Here is a 16,355-nt window from a genome sequence, read left to right as displayed (position 1 = left end):
CGTCAGAGTCAACGAATAAAATGAATATGATTAGAATAATGCATCCATCAAGCTATGCAAAGAACTGTCTGGACATGACACAGATTTTGCAAGGACGTGTTGGAGCTCTAGCTAACCAGATGTACTATAACTGTACAATCTGATTGCAAGGTAACAGGAAGGCCAAGGAGCACAATGTACTCAAATCTTCCAGGTCAACAAATCTAATTTGGGTTTGAGAGAGAACCAACACAATTCAGCTTGTGGTGTTGTATCAACCTGAAAGAGACACCAACATGTGTTTTGAATTACTTGGATTGTGTTCAAAACACAAAATGTCCAAACTAATAAAGATCGCGACAATTTGCCAATTAGATGCTTGGAGAAGATCCAGACAGGAGACCTCCTTTCAGTGGTTTTCTCTGCTTAGACTTTACTCTGTTTAGACAGCAGGCAAGCAGTTGAATCAAACGCTTTGGTGTAAAAATGGTAATCTAGGATCTGTTTTGTCTATGGATGCAGAAAAGGAAGTTGATTCCAGATCAGAGCTCAGGCTTTAAGACTCTTAATAAATATTGACTTTGCTCTTGCCTTTCCCTGTGGGATGTTTTACAAGTGAAAGGCAGCTTTTCAGGACACAATGTGTTTCTTTGGTTGTTTAGTCTGCTTTGACTGAAGAAGACACAACACCTGCTGCACATCAGACCAATTAGCTTCAGTATGAAGTCAAATAATAAAAGTGTGGCCTTGCCAAAATCCATATCAAAAGGACACAGCCCTGTTATCAAAGGGTATTAGTGTAGTTTATACACAACAATGTCCGAACAATACACAGAAGAGCTATCAAAGCAGATGACCTAAATATAGTGCTTAAAAGGTAAAGTTTGCTGTAGAAACATTGGGCCTCATTTTCCAATTTATTCAGAACTCTTTACGCATTTACAAAAGTTGGTTTGGAAACCAGATGGTTTGGAAACATGTTCGTATCCTGTAAGAGCTCTGGAGTTGGTGTAAATGTACGTACGGTATAAAGAGACTCACTAATGCAAACATTAAATGATCGGTGCTCTTTCACCATTTAGTCATTACTTTGTCATTTTCATCTCTCTGCAAACTTTGCCTTTTTTTTATAGAGTTTTCTGGGCATCACTAAAAAGCAAATCAGCTGAGCTAAGTACTTGAAAATTTAAAGGCAATTAACATTCATCAACATATGATTGTGAGTACAAAAAAATTCAGTGCTACTGAAACCTTTTTAAATCTGGTTGGACTTTTTAGTTTGGTCTGGCCCTGGAAAACATTTACACACAACTTTGCCATTGAACATTGATAAATTAGCCACATTGTACATATAAAACACAGTTTATATAAAATCGCGTCAGAATTAATCTGCAAAAACTCAAAGGATACAACAGAAACATTCTTTCTGATAAAAAAAAGCACAGTCTTGACTATTAGATCATTTACTTTGTGTGTTTTAAACATTTTAATCAAGTTTTTATGAACTGTTGCTTTAGGCTTTCCATCAAGTCTCCGAGTACTGACAGCATAAATGTATTAGGGCTTAACAGATGAAATAGGGTGAGCTATTGTAGACTTCATTACTGGTGGTCTAAGTGACCTCATTTCTGTTTGGATATCGCACCACCCATAAAACACACATTCATAATTCCCCATAGCGGAAGCTCAAGATGTCTGCCGACGTTCAAACAATAGATCAGCCCACACTAATTCAGACTGACAGTGGAGCCAGTTTGTTTAAAACAGTGTCACTGTCCACTTTCCTGTCTGTCAGAGCTCTATTTGGACACTTCTTTAATTGGTGCAAGACAACAAGAACATCCAACTTCTCTTTAAGGAGTTCTCTCTGTATGCGTCTTCATGCAAGGCTAATTGTAATATGAAGTGCATATATTAGCATGTTTGTTTTTAATGGAAATGCCTGTTGGGCTAGGGAAGCATAATTATAAGACAAGGTCCCTTGCGACAATTAAGAAAACTACTTCCAGAGAACTCCATTTATCTCTAACCGGGTCCCTAAGGCATTGGTGGGGACATTTATATATAGACAAGACTGACCACAGTTGCAGGGGGTGTTATGGCATCATCAGTATATGCTGCTTGGTTGGAGAGTCTGTAAAATATTTAGGCTCTGTTTATATGTAGGATGACATAAGAGGACATATAGGAATGGAAGGAAGCAATTAGAGTTACCTGTGGCTTCCTTGACTGAGGTTTCAGAGAGCAATTTACTGATCTCTGCGTTATTTCAGTCTTGTCAGGAGAGATGGAACTTAACTGATGCTACACTGAGGCCAATTCCCTGATGTTACTTGAGGTCATCAATGCAAAGATATGTAATTTGTGTAATGGATAATTACTAGTATAAAACAGACAGGCATAATCCTTTGCCTAAAATCTGTTTGGCTTTGTTGCCCCTCACCACGTGGCAAACTCATGAGAGAAGTCCTGTAGGATGATACCACAAGGGAAGTAAATCAGAGCCAAAAAGCAAGAGCCCGACAATAGGTTTTTATCTCTGCTCATGAGCCTGTCTGATGCATACTTCCCCATAATCTCCAGCTGATTTATCTTGGCCCTTTTGGCCTGAGAAATTCCAGTGTTGGTTGTTATAGAGAGAGAGAAAAAACACAGTGAGATCTCTGCACTAGGAGGCAAGGTTCCCTGGAGAGTTAAGGGGTCATCGTGGCACTCCCATCCAGTCCAAATGGGAGCTATCTCTGTCTTTGCACCAGGTGTAGCCGCCCCCCCACCATTCCCCTGCCTATCCGTTACTACTGTCTGAAAAGGAATCAATGATTTCAGCAGCACAGATGCTAGAATTATCACTTAATAGAATCTGATCCCTGTGCTCCAGATAAGTGGCTTTAGATTTTGTAGCAAGAGCTTTGCAGCTAAAGGCTACATGTTCATGCACCTTATCGAAAGCCTTGACACTCATTTTCGTTATCAAATTGTTTCTGTTTTTATTTCAAGCACAAGTCTGAACACTGTAATCACAGCTTCAGGAACCTTGAACTCATCCATCCTGAATCGACGAGCAAACAACATCTTCCTATTTTAAAGAAATCGTAGAGAAGATCAGTGGATCTTAGAAGTAACAAGTGCTACTCCATTACAACCTGTAATTAATGTACTCCAAGAACTAACAGCTGTGCAATACACTCCTTACAGTAGAGCTGCTCGAAACCAAGAACAATGGGTAGCAAAAATAGCCTTTTTTTTACGTCAAGCGTATTTCCGCATTGCTTCACCAATAAGTTTTTTTTGTTTTTTTTTGCAAAGGAAATACTGTCTTGGAGCTCTCTGAATCACAATGTCGTATAATTTTTGGAGACAACTACTACAGCTTCTCTCTGTCATGTCTATTGCTGTCCTTCAGATCTCCAACTGGTTGGGTGTGTATAGAGGAAACCTGCCTCTGTCTGCCCCACATGGACTCACTTCCAGCCAGTTATCCTGAGGTTGGCGCCAGCCGGCACATTTGCTCATATGCACGCTGGGAAGGAAGTGTGCTGCTGCATAAAGCACTGTTATTGTTGACTTGATGAAGATAAAGGGCAATTAATTAAGATAATAGAGGAGCAATACAATAGTCTATTGAGGTGTTTGCCAGGAAAGACGTTGCTGTCTTGCCAATTCCTGGCCCAAGACACGCAAATGGTCGCTCGAAACAGTGATAGAATGAGTGCAGTTTTATACAATTGGCCAGTATGTTTAACTGGTGCTATGATTAAAGAGCCCACCTATTCAGATCTGCAGTTGTAAAAGCCCTTACAGAAAGGCCAGCGTGAGATAAAGAGTAACAAATTTCAATGTCATAGTTGATATAGTTATGAATTAAACAAGAAGTCAACTGTCTAGACCCTTACTGCGTGTGAGAACTTCGCTCTACCTACTAAGAATCATAAACTAAACATCTGATGTTTCCATGTGTTGGTTCAAGTGCAAGCACTGTGGAGAGCACATAAATACATCTTTAACAACAGCTTCCTTTAAAAGTCTTGTGAAACAACACTATGTTTGTTAAAGACATGGCAACTGGGATATTTGATAATCATTTCAATGCATGAATTTGAGCCTAGAGCATCAGAATTGATGCCAAATGTAAAAAAATTAAACAGGGTATCTTGTATGAGGGTATGTTTGGTTGAAATGGCAGAAGGAGCATATTTCTCACAAATATGAAATTGCCTCATCTACTTCTCCAGAGCAAAAAAAAAAGAATGCTCTCTTTCTGTCATCACTCATCGTAAGTAAAACAGAGAGAACTAATCAAAGTCAGGCGTTCGTTCTCACACATCCCAGCAACAAAGAAGAACCTTCAACGCTGGCTCGAGCTTTCTCACCTTATATGTGTTCTAACACACCTCTCTTAAGCCTGAGTGTGAGAGACAAGTTGGCAGTTTGTTAACACATTCTTTTCACACTATCCTCAACCTAAATCTATATTTAAACTCAATATACAGTCAATTCTGGATCTTCTTTTATGTACGTCTATGCCAAATCCACACAAATGTCAACCTTAGCTGGAAAAAAAAAATAAAGTTCTAAGCAATTAAAGAAATGGAGAAAAAAAACCCCATTGTTGTTGTTTTTTTAAACTCATCACAATTGTTTTCATTCAATGCAATGACTTTTACCTACCTCTAAATGTATTCTTTTTTGTCTTTTTTTTTTTTTTTTTACTATGCCTCCAAGCATGCACAGGCAGCCAGAAATAATATAAACAAAGTACATCAAGTTATGTTTCATCCTGTCATCCTGATAAGGAGAAAATGAGTTAAGATATGCATTTAATTTTTTCATTCTAAAATCATATTTCATACAGGTATAACAAAATGCTGTACGGTATGGTTCGATGCAAGGCTCTCGATTCAGTGGGTCTGCGCATCAAATGATACATAGTAGGCTATTTATCACAAAATACTGCTTATATTACGTAAGGTGTATTAAACATGTGAAAATGAATCAAGCCTACATTCCCATTTAAAAATAAAGTAGCTTCTTATCTTGCGCTCTGTCTTTGTTAGTCAGATTTTAGAAAATCACGGCAGCAACCGGGAAGTTCAAAGGTGCAAATATGATACCACTCAATATAGTGGAGAACGCAGGACTTAAAAACAAGCTCGAACTCCAGAGAACTGAGTGACTTCAGACACGCCCCCTTGAGACACCAGTACACCAGCATGGTTGTCAGGGTTTTTTGTGGATTTTTTTTTTTTTGTGTGTTGTTGGTTTGTTTTGTTTCATGGGAAATTGAGCTAGATTTGAGCCACTCAGCTAAGGTGTAAAGACTAAAAAATTTATAATAAATAAAAAATTGTGTCTCCCTTTTTCAACAGCTAAACTTTTAGGCTACTATCAGGTCTTTTTGTGCGGTTTTTGAGATGTAGTTGGGGTGGAAATTTTGCTGAGACCTGGCACATCTGTGAAAGCTTGGCCAGAGAATGAATGCCTAATTAGTCACGTTTCCTTTTGTTTCATTTTAAATCACAGGTTTTTGTTTCATTATATGCTGCTAAAAGTCTAAATGGATCACAAACTTTGGTCATTATAAAGTTAACATTTTTAGAATGTTGAATGGTTTAATCAATTGAAAGTGGAAAGACACTTCTGGAAATGCTTGTTTTTAGTGCATCAAAAATGTACCATAGTGAGATATCACCATATCATATTGTATCCTATTTGAATTTTGTGAATGTTACACCAACACTATTTAATGTGGTTTCCAGGGTCTGAATTATTCAGATATGCAATGCCCATAGCACAGTAATGTCACATCTATGTTACCTCTGTAATATATTCACCAAAAACAAAAAAGTAGGTTTAGAAAATCTTGTAATATGTACATTATATCTACTGACTATTCCTATGCATAGGTCTGCATCCCTGGAAGATTAAAAGAGCACATATGCCTGGTCTTGTTGATGCTAAGTTTATGCAGGTGAGATCATGCCACATCTGCAACACTGGAACTGCCTGCAACTGTCAGAGTTACAACAAACTGAGTGTAATTCAGCTGTCAGGTTACTTCTAGAAACTTCATGACTACTATGAATTAGTGCAGATGTCTATCAAGCCAATGATTAATTCCATGCACTTTGCCAAGTTAAACAAAAAAAATATCCTCAATTTTTCTTTGGGAAAAACAATTTTAAATGAACTATTCAGAATTTTCCACACTCACATTTTCAAAGCAGAGTGCAAAAGATGATGTGCAAGAGATGTGACATTCTTTTTGGGTGGTCTGTGCCCTCCTCTTTCTTTCTCTTTTTCTATCCTTCATCCACTCCTCCACATACAGGAAACAGCAGGCGAGGAAGGAACAAAAAATACTTTGGAGACAACTAACCCACAATAACTACAATAGCCCCTTCACAATGGTTCTGCACATATAGAGTGCACTAGCTAATGTTGTTTCACCTTACAGTGCTGGCTTTGTTTCCCACAGCCTGTAGTTAATAGCTTCCGTAGTCCTGGGCCGGCAAACAGAATGATTATGGACCAACACCCTGACTATGAGCACCCTGAAGGGAAAAAAATCTCTGGGTGGGTGTTTGATAAAGTGAAATAATTGACTCATGGACTCTGATTAATATCTTCATTGCACGCAGCTTGTGTGAAAAGGAAAATGAGAAATACAACTGAGATGAGAAATCAAAATAGAAATAGAGAAATAGATCTGTGAGGGTAAACAAAATATCATGATTAGAAAATATGACATAGCTATACACTGACATAGTCAGCAATATAAAAACCAAGATCAGCAAGATCAGTATGAACCAATAAAATAACAACTTATACAGTATGTGTATACAGTACAGATACCCTGACCTCGCCATATTTCAGTATACTGACTTATATGGTTCTAAGGTTTTTCATGCAGTTCCATGGCTAACCAGAAACAGGTTTTTGTTTAATAACTTATTGGATAAAAGGAGAGGAATTTCTAGGAAATAAAATAGATAAGGGCAATTTTAGTGTTATGGACGGCACAGCTTAACTCATTTTGCCTTACAAAGCGCCCCATTGCTTGAACGAGCTTAAAAGTTACAGTCAAAAGTTTGGAAACTAATCTGAATATACTGTATATTTTTCAGCATCTTATGGTTGAAATTTGTTTCTAAGACACTGAAGTTAATGTATACATCTATTGCTGAGTCAAATGTACTTTGGTAAAGAATTTTTGCTTAAAATATGTAGATTTTACATAAAATTAAGATTTATTTGTTTCCGCATACAAGTCCTTTCTGTTTAGAAATTAGAAGAACCAGTGAGGAGCTTGGGTATAGCTTCCTCATAAAGCTGGTTGAGAAGATGCCAAGAATGTGCAAAGAAATGTGTCTTTCTTCAGGAATACTATTAAAATGTTGATTTAAATGGTCATTATACCTGTGGTAGATATTTTGACAAAAATCTCATGATTATTAGGTCCTACAGAGTAATTAGGAAGCCTATATATAATTAGGTCACCATTCTTTTTACACCAAGGAACAAATAAGTTAGAAATGTAAAGGCAATTGCCCAGGAGGCAAGTAGGTAAGTACAATGTCATTCACGTCACCTCACAGGAAATGAAGATGAATTGAACATCTCTGAAAGAAGAAATTCACACCTCTCCACTCATTAACAAACAGAATCCAAGCGTGCTGATGACCCTGCGCCTCGCATTCTCACCTGCTCAATAAAAGCAGCCATGACAATGTGACGTTACATGCCCGCCTGCTCTGTTTGTCCAGGAACAATCTGCAGAACCAAAGAGCAATAAAAATTCCTTGTGAAAATTCTTTACAGCTCCTGCATTGCCAGACCCACAAGTCACACCATGGTGCTAGAGGAGGAAGTTTTTATCTCATTATGAATTATGTAGCATTGCGTGGTAACCCAACTCTTTAGTATAAAAAACACAAGAGAAAAACAAACTCTGAGAGCCACATCCTGCAACTTGACCTCGAGTCACAGTGGACCCTCATTGTCGAACTGGACAATGACCCTCTTCCTCGTCTACAATGGAAACAGCTTTGCCGATCTCAGGCTTGGCTGACGAAAAACAGAGCAGTCTCCAAGGCGTGAGGCCTAAAGAGACAGCCAGAGGGCTGATATAATTAGGAGTGAACCTGCCACAAACACACCTGACTTAAAGAAGTCAACTCATGAGCTTGATATGTATTCCCTCAGGTAAATTATGATTATTAGAAATAATATACCACACCTGCTAGCAGAAGCACCACTGGGCCTCATGCACTGGGGAACTGTTTCAAACATATCAATGAATCATAACAAAACCAGCAAGGGAAGTTTTTTTTTTTTTTTTACAAAATTTTCTCCCAATTTAGTCTTAGCCAATTCCCACAGACAGGTTAGGTCTTCCCTATTACACAACTGTTCCCAGTCTGGAAGGGTGAAGGCTAACACATGCTTCCTCTGCCACCACAACTGGCAAATGTCAGTCTTATCAATATGGGAGAGAAGAAGAGCATTCTTCCCACCCAGAAAGCCAGGCCAGATATGTTCTATTGAATTCCTTGCCACAGATGGCTATGGTTTTATCCAGGTTCAATGAACTGTTGGCCACTTGCATCATTCTCAAGCACGACCAACTGGAGTTTAGTTACCAGTTCCTCAACTGACCAAGAAAGACATTATTACTGAATACATTCAATACACCACAAACGCTGACAATATGATTATTAGTGTTGTGTACTAATAACTTATACATATACTTATAATGTTTTTCCTATAGATATTCACTGTGGGGTCTGTTACTGTATATTGCTATTAGAGCAGTCAGAGCCCATTTTACTGTTTAAAACTGTCTGAAATGTTCAGAATATTTATGTATATTGTTTCTCACTTTGTATCAATTTAGAGCTAGTTCTAGTGAGAATGCTAAGATGTGAGTTGTACATTAATCTATGTGTGACTGAGGCAGCATGTAGGTCGCAATGTTTGCGTTGTGTTTCTAAACATATATGTGGCACCTTGCTGTTTTTACATTTATTTAAATAGATTTTATAACAAATGCGGTGCAAAGTATAGTGTTATATTTATTAATCAGAATTTAAGTGATCCATAGACAAAGACCAGGGGGCATGGTGGCTTAGTGGATAACAAGTTTGCCTTGCATCTCTGGGGTTGGGGGTTCAAAAACACCTAAACTCTGTGTGCGTGGAGTTTGCTAGTTCTCTCCCTGCTTCAGGGGTTTCCTCCGGGTACTCCGCTTTCCTCCAGTCCAAAGACATGCATTGTAGACTGATTGGCATTTCCAAGTTGTCCGAATTGTGTGAATTCATGTGTGCCCCCTGCCTTGTGCCCCGAGTTACCTGGGATAGGCTCCAGGCTCCCCCGAGACCCTGTGTAGGATAAGCGGTACGGAAAATAAGTGGAAGTATGGATAGATCCATACTGATTTTTGGAAGTTGGATGACTTCCAGGTTCGCTGCAACATGACAAGCTGCATTTTTTCCACCTTGGAAACTTCATGAGAGAGAAAAAAAAAAGAGGCTGGTGAGTGAACATTTATTTAATAGGTGTTATAATGTAAGTGATAACAGGACCTAACCTGTTTTGCAGGCATTCCATTACATTAAATGTAACTATCAAATGAATAAAAAGTATGATGCTTCTTTCATTAATAAATTAAAAAATTGTTAATGTTGCCGCATCACTGTGGTATAAGAGGAATAAAACACGAATCAACTCTACAGCATACGCCATCATGTTTGATTCCTTAGTTGTATATAGCAAACCCATATCCACACCAATTTCCATTTCTGTTGGCTAAATATTCCATCACCATAACATTTACAACTTCCACAGCTTATTTGTTCAAAAGAACACTGATCAGAACTGCTAATAAAAAATATGAAAAAAAAATACATTTGAAAGAATATTAAAAACTTTCGTACCATTGAGGGGGGAAAAAGATAATCAATTTAACCCATGTAAAAGAGCACCGTGACCCCTTCCGTGCATTAGAGATAAGAGCATCAAACAGCTAATAAACCAACAGATGCACAGATAAGCAGAACCAGATCTGAACTTGTATAAATCAGAGGCGCTCCAGCACGAGACAGGGATGTGTGGCGAGTACAAAGCGTAGTCACGATATCAGATGGTCAGGGAGTCAAAGTTGAAAAGATTTACTCAAGAAACGTAATTGAAGTCCCTTTAATCTTCTCCATAAAACATAATGGGATGATCTGAACTTTGAGTAAGAGGACAGCTGAGAGCTCTTGTCTATTCAGCCCTGCATTTAGGACCCATGACTCTAAATCCACAGAGTAAGAAAAAGAAGGGAAAAAAACCAGCAGAACCAAGCTGGAAATCGGATCCATCTGACAAATGGCATATTTTGCTCTTCTTTTTTTTTTAACCAGCCAAAGGGCTCAGTGTTCAAGAAGGACTGAAATACCGAAGAGCTTACTCACTTCACATACAGTACTCTACTGGATTGACTGACCTGGTTCTAGTAACACTTATGCAGCACAATTACACAACATTGTCTAATTAGTTTGATCTCCTGTTTAACTATCTGAGGACAATTAACATTCTCCATAATATATACACTGTACACGACACACAAATGTTTCAACACAGTAGACAATACATATTTTTCATTGACATTCTGATAAAGGCTTTCTGAAGTAAAATGTATTTGAAAAGTAAGTTTTGATGTAATATTAAGTAGTTTTCATTTAGAAGTTACAAGAAGCAGCCAACATGAGCTTGGCCTATAACTTATGTCTCGCTCATGAGGAATAATCTGGAATACTGTTAAAAATGTTAAATATAAAACAGATTAACAGTTTTCCTTAACACTGAATAATTCCATATGGGTTATTTTATAGTGTTAACATTTTCATGACTACTTTAAAATAATAGAAAATAGTACAAATTAGGTATGTGCAAACTTTTGATTGGTAGTGTATATATTCATTAACAATGTTATCATGTTATATAAAGTTATATAAAGTTATGTTTTGCTAATTTGAATGCAATCCCTGACATGTATGCAGAATTTTATTATTTAGGCAGACAACTAAATAAATAATCAGTTGGTCCTTTTCACATATTGTACACAAATATGAGTGCAAACTAACAAGTAATGCTCATTATGTAATTTATATAATTAACCAAGCCATGCTTGTTTTATTTTGATGTTGTTTTTTCTATCTTCGCTCCTGTGAACTTTTCTTTTTGGCAGCCGTTGCCCCAGACTTTCTTGTTCGATTGCGTATCATACGGCAGCGGAGCAATGCATAACAGCATGCAGATACAGGTCAAGAGCTTCAGTCAATGTTCGCATGAAACATCAGAATGGGGAAAAAATTTGATCTTACTGACTTTGACCGCAGCATGGATGTTTGTGTCAGACATGGTGGTTTGAGTATTTCAGAAACTGCTGATCTCCTGGGATTTTCACACATAACAATATCTAGAGTTTGCACAGAATGGTGCAGAAAACAAACAAACAAAAAAAACATCAGTAAACAGCAGTTCTGTGGGCGGAAACATCTTGTTGATGAGAGAGGTCAGAGGAGAATGGCCAGACTGGTTTGAGCTGACAGGAAGGCTACCATAACTCAAATAACCACTCTCTACAACTATGCTGAGCAGAAATGCATCTCAGAACACATTACCCATCAAACCCTGAGGCAGATGGGCTACAACAGTAGAAGACCACATTGGGTTCTACACCTGTCAGCCAAGAACAGGAATCTGAAGCTACAGTGGGCACACAAAAACTGGACAGTTGAAGACTGGAAAAAGACCAGGTTAAGTTTTTTTTTGTTGTTTTGTTTTGTTTTTTCCAGTTTTCAGCTTTTCAAACCATACTTAAGGACATCCTCAGTCTTAGAACAAGGAGCACACTAAATATGAAAATAAGTTCTGCACTAGTGATTGGAAGGTTGTGAGTTCAAATCTCAAGATCTCCACACAGCCATTATTGGGTTGTTGTTCTATAACTACTCATTTCAATTAAAAACATCTGCTAACTGTATATTGTGTGTTCCTAGTATGATGGATACAGATGGGTTTCATCAGCAAAGTTCAAATAAAAAACAAATGGTCCTACACTTACTGGACATATAATTATGGCTATCATGGAGAAAAATCTACCAAGCTGCCAAAAGGGACACTTCCCAAAAACAAGAATTCAAATGTGTCAGTTAAACACTCCATTTCACCAATCTCTAGTTTCAGTCCTGGAGAGAGAGAGTCCAGAGTCAGAGTGCAGGAATTTTTTCTTTCCTTATCTATCATGGCCCCCTAATAATCCCCATCTCTGAATTGGCTACATCACTCTCTTCTCCTCTCCACTAATAGCTGGTGTGTGATGGGTGTTCTGGTGCACTATGGCAGCCATTACATCATCCAGGTGGATGCTACACACTGGTGGTGGGTGAGGAGATTCCCCCCCCCCCCCCCATACTATGTAAAGCGCTCTGAGTGCCTAGAAGAGCGCTATATAAAAGTCTGACTATCTGATCAGGATCATCAATGTGAAAACCTGAGCTGTACAAAGCCTATGTTTTAATTATATATTTATATATACATACAGTTGCAATCAAAATTATTCCACCCCTACTACAAATCAGGCTTATTTACAGACTTTTTATTTACACAATCAAACAAAAACAAATGAAACAGTTCAACACAACAAATGCTTCAAGTGGTTTCCCCAAATTCAACTGAAAATGCAGCTTATAATGACTTATAATCAAAATTATTCAATGCCCTGAAGAGAATCCCTCACAACAGCACAACTATGCAAAACAGGTGTTGTCTCAAGCATACCTGATGCTACTAATAAAGGGCTTCATTAGTTGCACCAGGTGTGCTTGAGCTGGAACACATGAAATACCTGAACTGGATAGGGGCAGAAAAGGCGTGAAATACATGGACGGGGCAGAAAAAGGACGCTTTCAACAGCTGCAAAAAGATTTATGAGAAGGCAGGTTGTGAAAAACCTATGTACACACACACACACATACATATCTATCTATCTATCTATCTATCTATCTATATATATATATATATATATATATATATATATATATATATATATCTATCTATCTCATATATATATATATATATATATATATATATATATATATATATATATATATATATATATATATATATATACACATATATACACGTGTGTGTGTGTGTGTATGTATATATATAAAACAGTCAGTTCTCAAAGTTGATGTGTTGTAAGCACAAGTCCAAATTGTGATGGCTGCACTGGGTCAAACAGCAGGTCTTGTGGGGTGTTCCCAGTATGTAGTGGTTAGTACCTACCAAAAGTGCTCCAAGGGAGGACAACCGTACTTATGAAGACTTATGAAGATGTAAGAAAAAAAAAGTTGTTGAAGAGTCAAGAGAAATGGTATGAGATTATATTCATTCATCTTCAGCCGCTGTATCCTGGTCAGGGTAACTGTGCATCTGGATCTTATCTGGGGAACACTGTACGCGAGAACGTACAAAAAACTCCTCACAGAAACGAACTGAGCTTGGTTTGAACCAGGGATTCTGGAGCTCTGGAGCTGTGAGGCAACCCCACTACCCACCATGCTGCCTGTGAGATCAATTCATTGTGATGTACTGTTCAATATTTGGTCAATTACTTAAAGGTATTAATCAGAATAATCAAGCCTCGTTTTTTTCCTAGAAACATTGTGCTTCAAGAGACAACAGCACCGGTCTAATCTATGTTAATCTTATGATAATAAGGCAAAGAAATGAATTATCCTTACAGTCTGCACTGACGGAGAACGTACTTTCAGAGACACAACAGCAGTCCTTAAGGTCAGTTATACAATATAAATTAGTTTTAAGAGTATACTACAGGCTCTAAAAGTAAATACAGACAATAATTTGCACGTTAAAGAGTCACCGAGTCTAAGCTAACTTATATAATTTGTTGTTGTTTACAAATGTGTATAGGTGAAGGTTGGAAAAAACATTTGTAAACAACATATATACATATAAAATTTGTTGTTGTTTACAAATGTTTTTTCCAACCTTCACCTATACAGATGCAGACAAACAAGTCATGAGCAAGTTTCATGGATGGAAGTAAAACTACATAACAGGAAAAGAACACAATTAGAGGACATTACTCACCACAAACAAACACCATTTATTGTCTGACTTATTGGGCAACATTTAATATTCACTTAGGCTGCGAGTATGATTTTTATTTTACAGTAAAAACTTTTTTATGTATAAAAAAAATCTAATTAACATTAATTTTTCTGTCAAGAATATCATCAGGTATATTATCATGAGAAAAATGGCAATATTATCATTCTGAATTTGTACTCCATTAAATCAGGTTCAGTTTAAGAACTTATTTTGTTAAATAAGTACTTGTCCATATTTCTGTGGACACACACAATATTAAAAAACAAATTAAACAGTCTTTTCTCAAACTTTTCCTAATTTCGTTAAACTGAATAATTAAAACCAGCTAACTCAAAGAAAATAAATCAGTGTCATATTTGTTTATTTTGTAATATATGTATATTTATATATAACTTACCAAACTGTGGGTTTCTTCTTATTTCTTGAATTAATGAATGAATTATTCCGCTTTCTGAGACGCCGGTTAGCATCGATATTGAAGCGCGTGTCTCTTTTCCAAGTCTCGCTCTAGCCAGAAGCTATAAACAACTGGCACGTGCGGGTTGAGTCGAGATTACCCAATATGGAACGCAAAAGGGGTCAAAAACTAGGAGAATGTTATATGCTGTGTTTTCACTGTAGCCTTTCATATTCTAAAGGAAGTGGGCACGTTTGAGTATGGTGTAAACAAATCAAAATGACAATTTCATAAAGTTTTTTTTTTTGTTTTTAAAGAGTTCAGTACGATAGAAGCTAAAATATTGTAACTTTTTAAGCAATCACAGTGTTTTTAGATTTGTTATTTTTGTCATTTTTTTTAGTTAGAATGATATTATTTAAGAAAATACTTCGAAAGTGGACAGAAAATAATCCCACAATACCGAAAACAATTCTTTGTCTGTCCACCTGTTAGCAACACCCCTCGCCGTTCAACAAAAGATGGATTCACTAAGACTGAATTACATACGAAATTGAACTCAACCACCTTGTTGCTATTATGTGGGAAGGATTTTGGATTATTATTTAATCCAGTTTTAAGGAACCCCTGTGTAAGGCAAATGTTAATTCTGTCTGTGACGGAGGAGTAACGCTCATAAAGTATGCATTGCGAGAGCCATTTTTATTATTATTCAGAAGTGACCTCATCATAGAAAATTGCATGTGCTAAGGATGGTCCTAAGCACCCTAATTCTTAAAAATAGAAATTTTTGTCTTAAATGTTGCTTTTGTGACTTCTGCATTATTGAGTCAATAATAATAACAAAATTGTTAGCAAATTTATTCCAAACATTACTTTTCCAACAAAAAAAAATTCAATGTAACAGGAAAATGTTTGTATGGCAGTAAAGAAAGCAATGTATTACATTTTACACAACTTTTCAGACAAAAATGATAATGTAGTCTGTCCGGTTTTATCTGCAAAAACAGAAATAGGTTTAACAGTCAGGGTCTCCAGAAGAACTGTAACAGATTCTCCAAGATGCTCATGAAAAACTTACCAGCTAATTTCCTTATAAAACAGTGACGAACTGTGACCTCTGATGAATGATGCATTTTTAAAAAGCAAAGGTTTGTTACACTTAATATCAGCTTTCATTTATTACTGTTTACTGCTTTTAATAGTGGATTTTTTAATGAATTTTTGAAGGCATCTTTGCTTTATAGCATTTCTTTGCAGGTGTCTAAGACTTTTGCACAGTACTGTATGTCATTTGGGTTAGAAATTAGATTAGACAGTATGTCATTTGGGACACAGCCTGTGTCTCATTTGTGTCATATGTTAATTGGCTGCAATGGGCAAAACACAATAAGTTATGCAAATGAACCTCTGAATCTCTTGTAGCTAGTTCTAATAACTTGTAGTATAAACTCACTACAGTGCTATGTAAGTTAACAAGAAAATATTAATGAATAATGTAGATCAGTCATTTGCACTGCATATTAATTATGTGCTAATCACAGTGGGTTATTCAAATGCATCCCATGAGATTTTGAACACTGTGTAGAGTTTGGATCATAGCTGTACTGATGAGTGACAAACTTGAAACACCAGACATTAGTGGTGTCAAAAAAAAAAAAACCCCAGTGTCTCAGAACATGACAAATACAAAACAGAATGCAATAATACTGAAACCAGCTATTGATATTTCTGAACCATATGGCCTTCCATATCTTCCCCTTCCCGCATCGCCAGCTGTTACATCCTTCCACTT

General features: G+C 37.0%; 1 protein-coding gene across 3 annotated transcripts in view; it reads right to left on the bottom strand.

Moving 5' to 3' along the window:
- Positions 1-14,689, bottom strand: part of si:dkey-49n23.1 (semaphorin-3D) — a 63,213-nt gene extending 48,524 nt beyond the window's left edge. For 2 of the 3 annotated variants that reach the window (XM_053652793.1, XM_053652794.1), the window contains exon 1: positions 14,561-14,689. The gene's annotated coding sequence lies outside the window, so the exon portion shown is untranslated. Of the gene's footprint in view, positions 1-11,349; positions 11,593-14,560 lie in introns of those variants that run through there. The other variant, XM_053652795.1, reaches the window with a different exon arrangement.
- Between the last annotated feature and the right edge of the window lie 1,666 nt (positions 14,690-16,355).

Source organism: Ictalurus furcatus, chromosome 21 (genome assembly GCF_023375685.1).
Source record: "Ictalurus furcatus strain D&B chromosome 21, Billie_1.0, whole genome shotgun sequence".
NCBI classification, from domain to species: Eukaryota; Metazoa; Chordata; class Actinopteri; order Siluriformes; family Ictaluridae; genus Ictalurus; species Ictalurus furcatus.
Note: the sequence above shows the minus strand (reverse complement) of the source record. Positions and strands in the feature narration are given on the sequence as shown.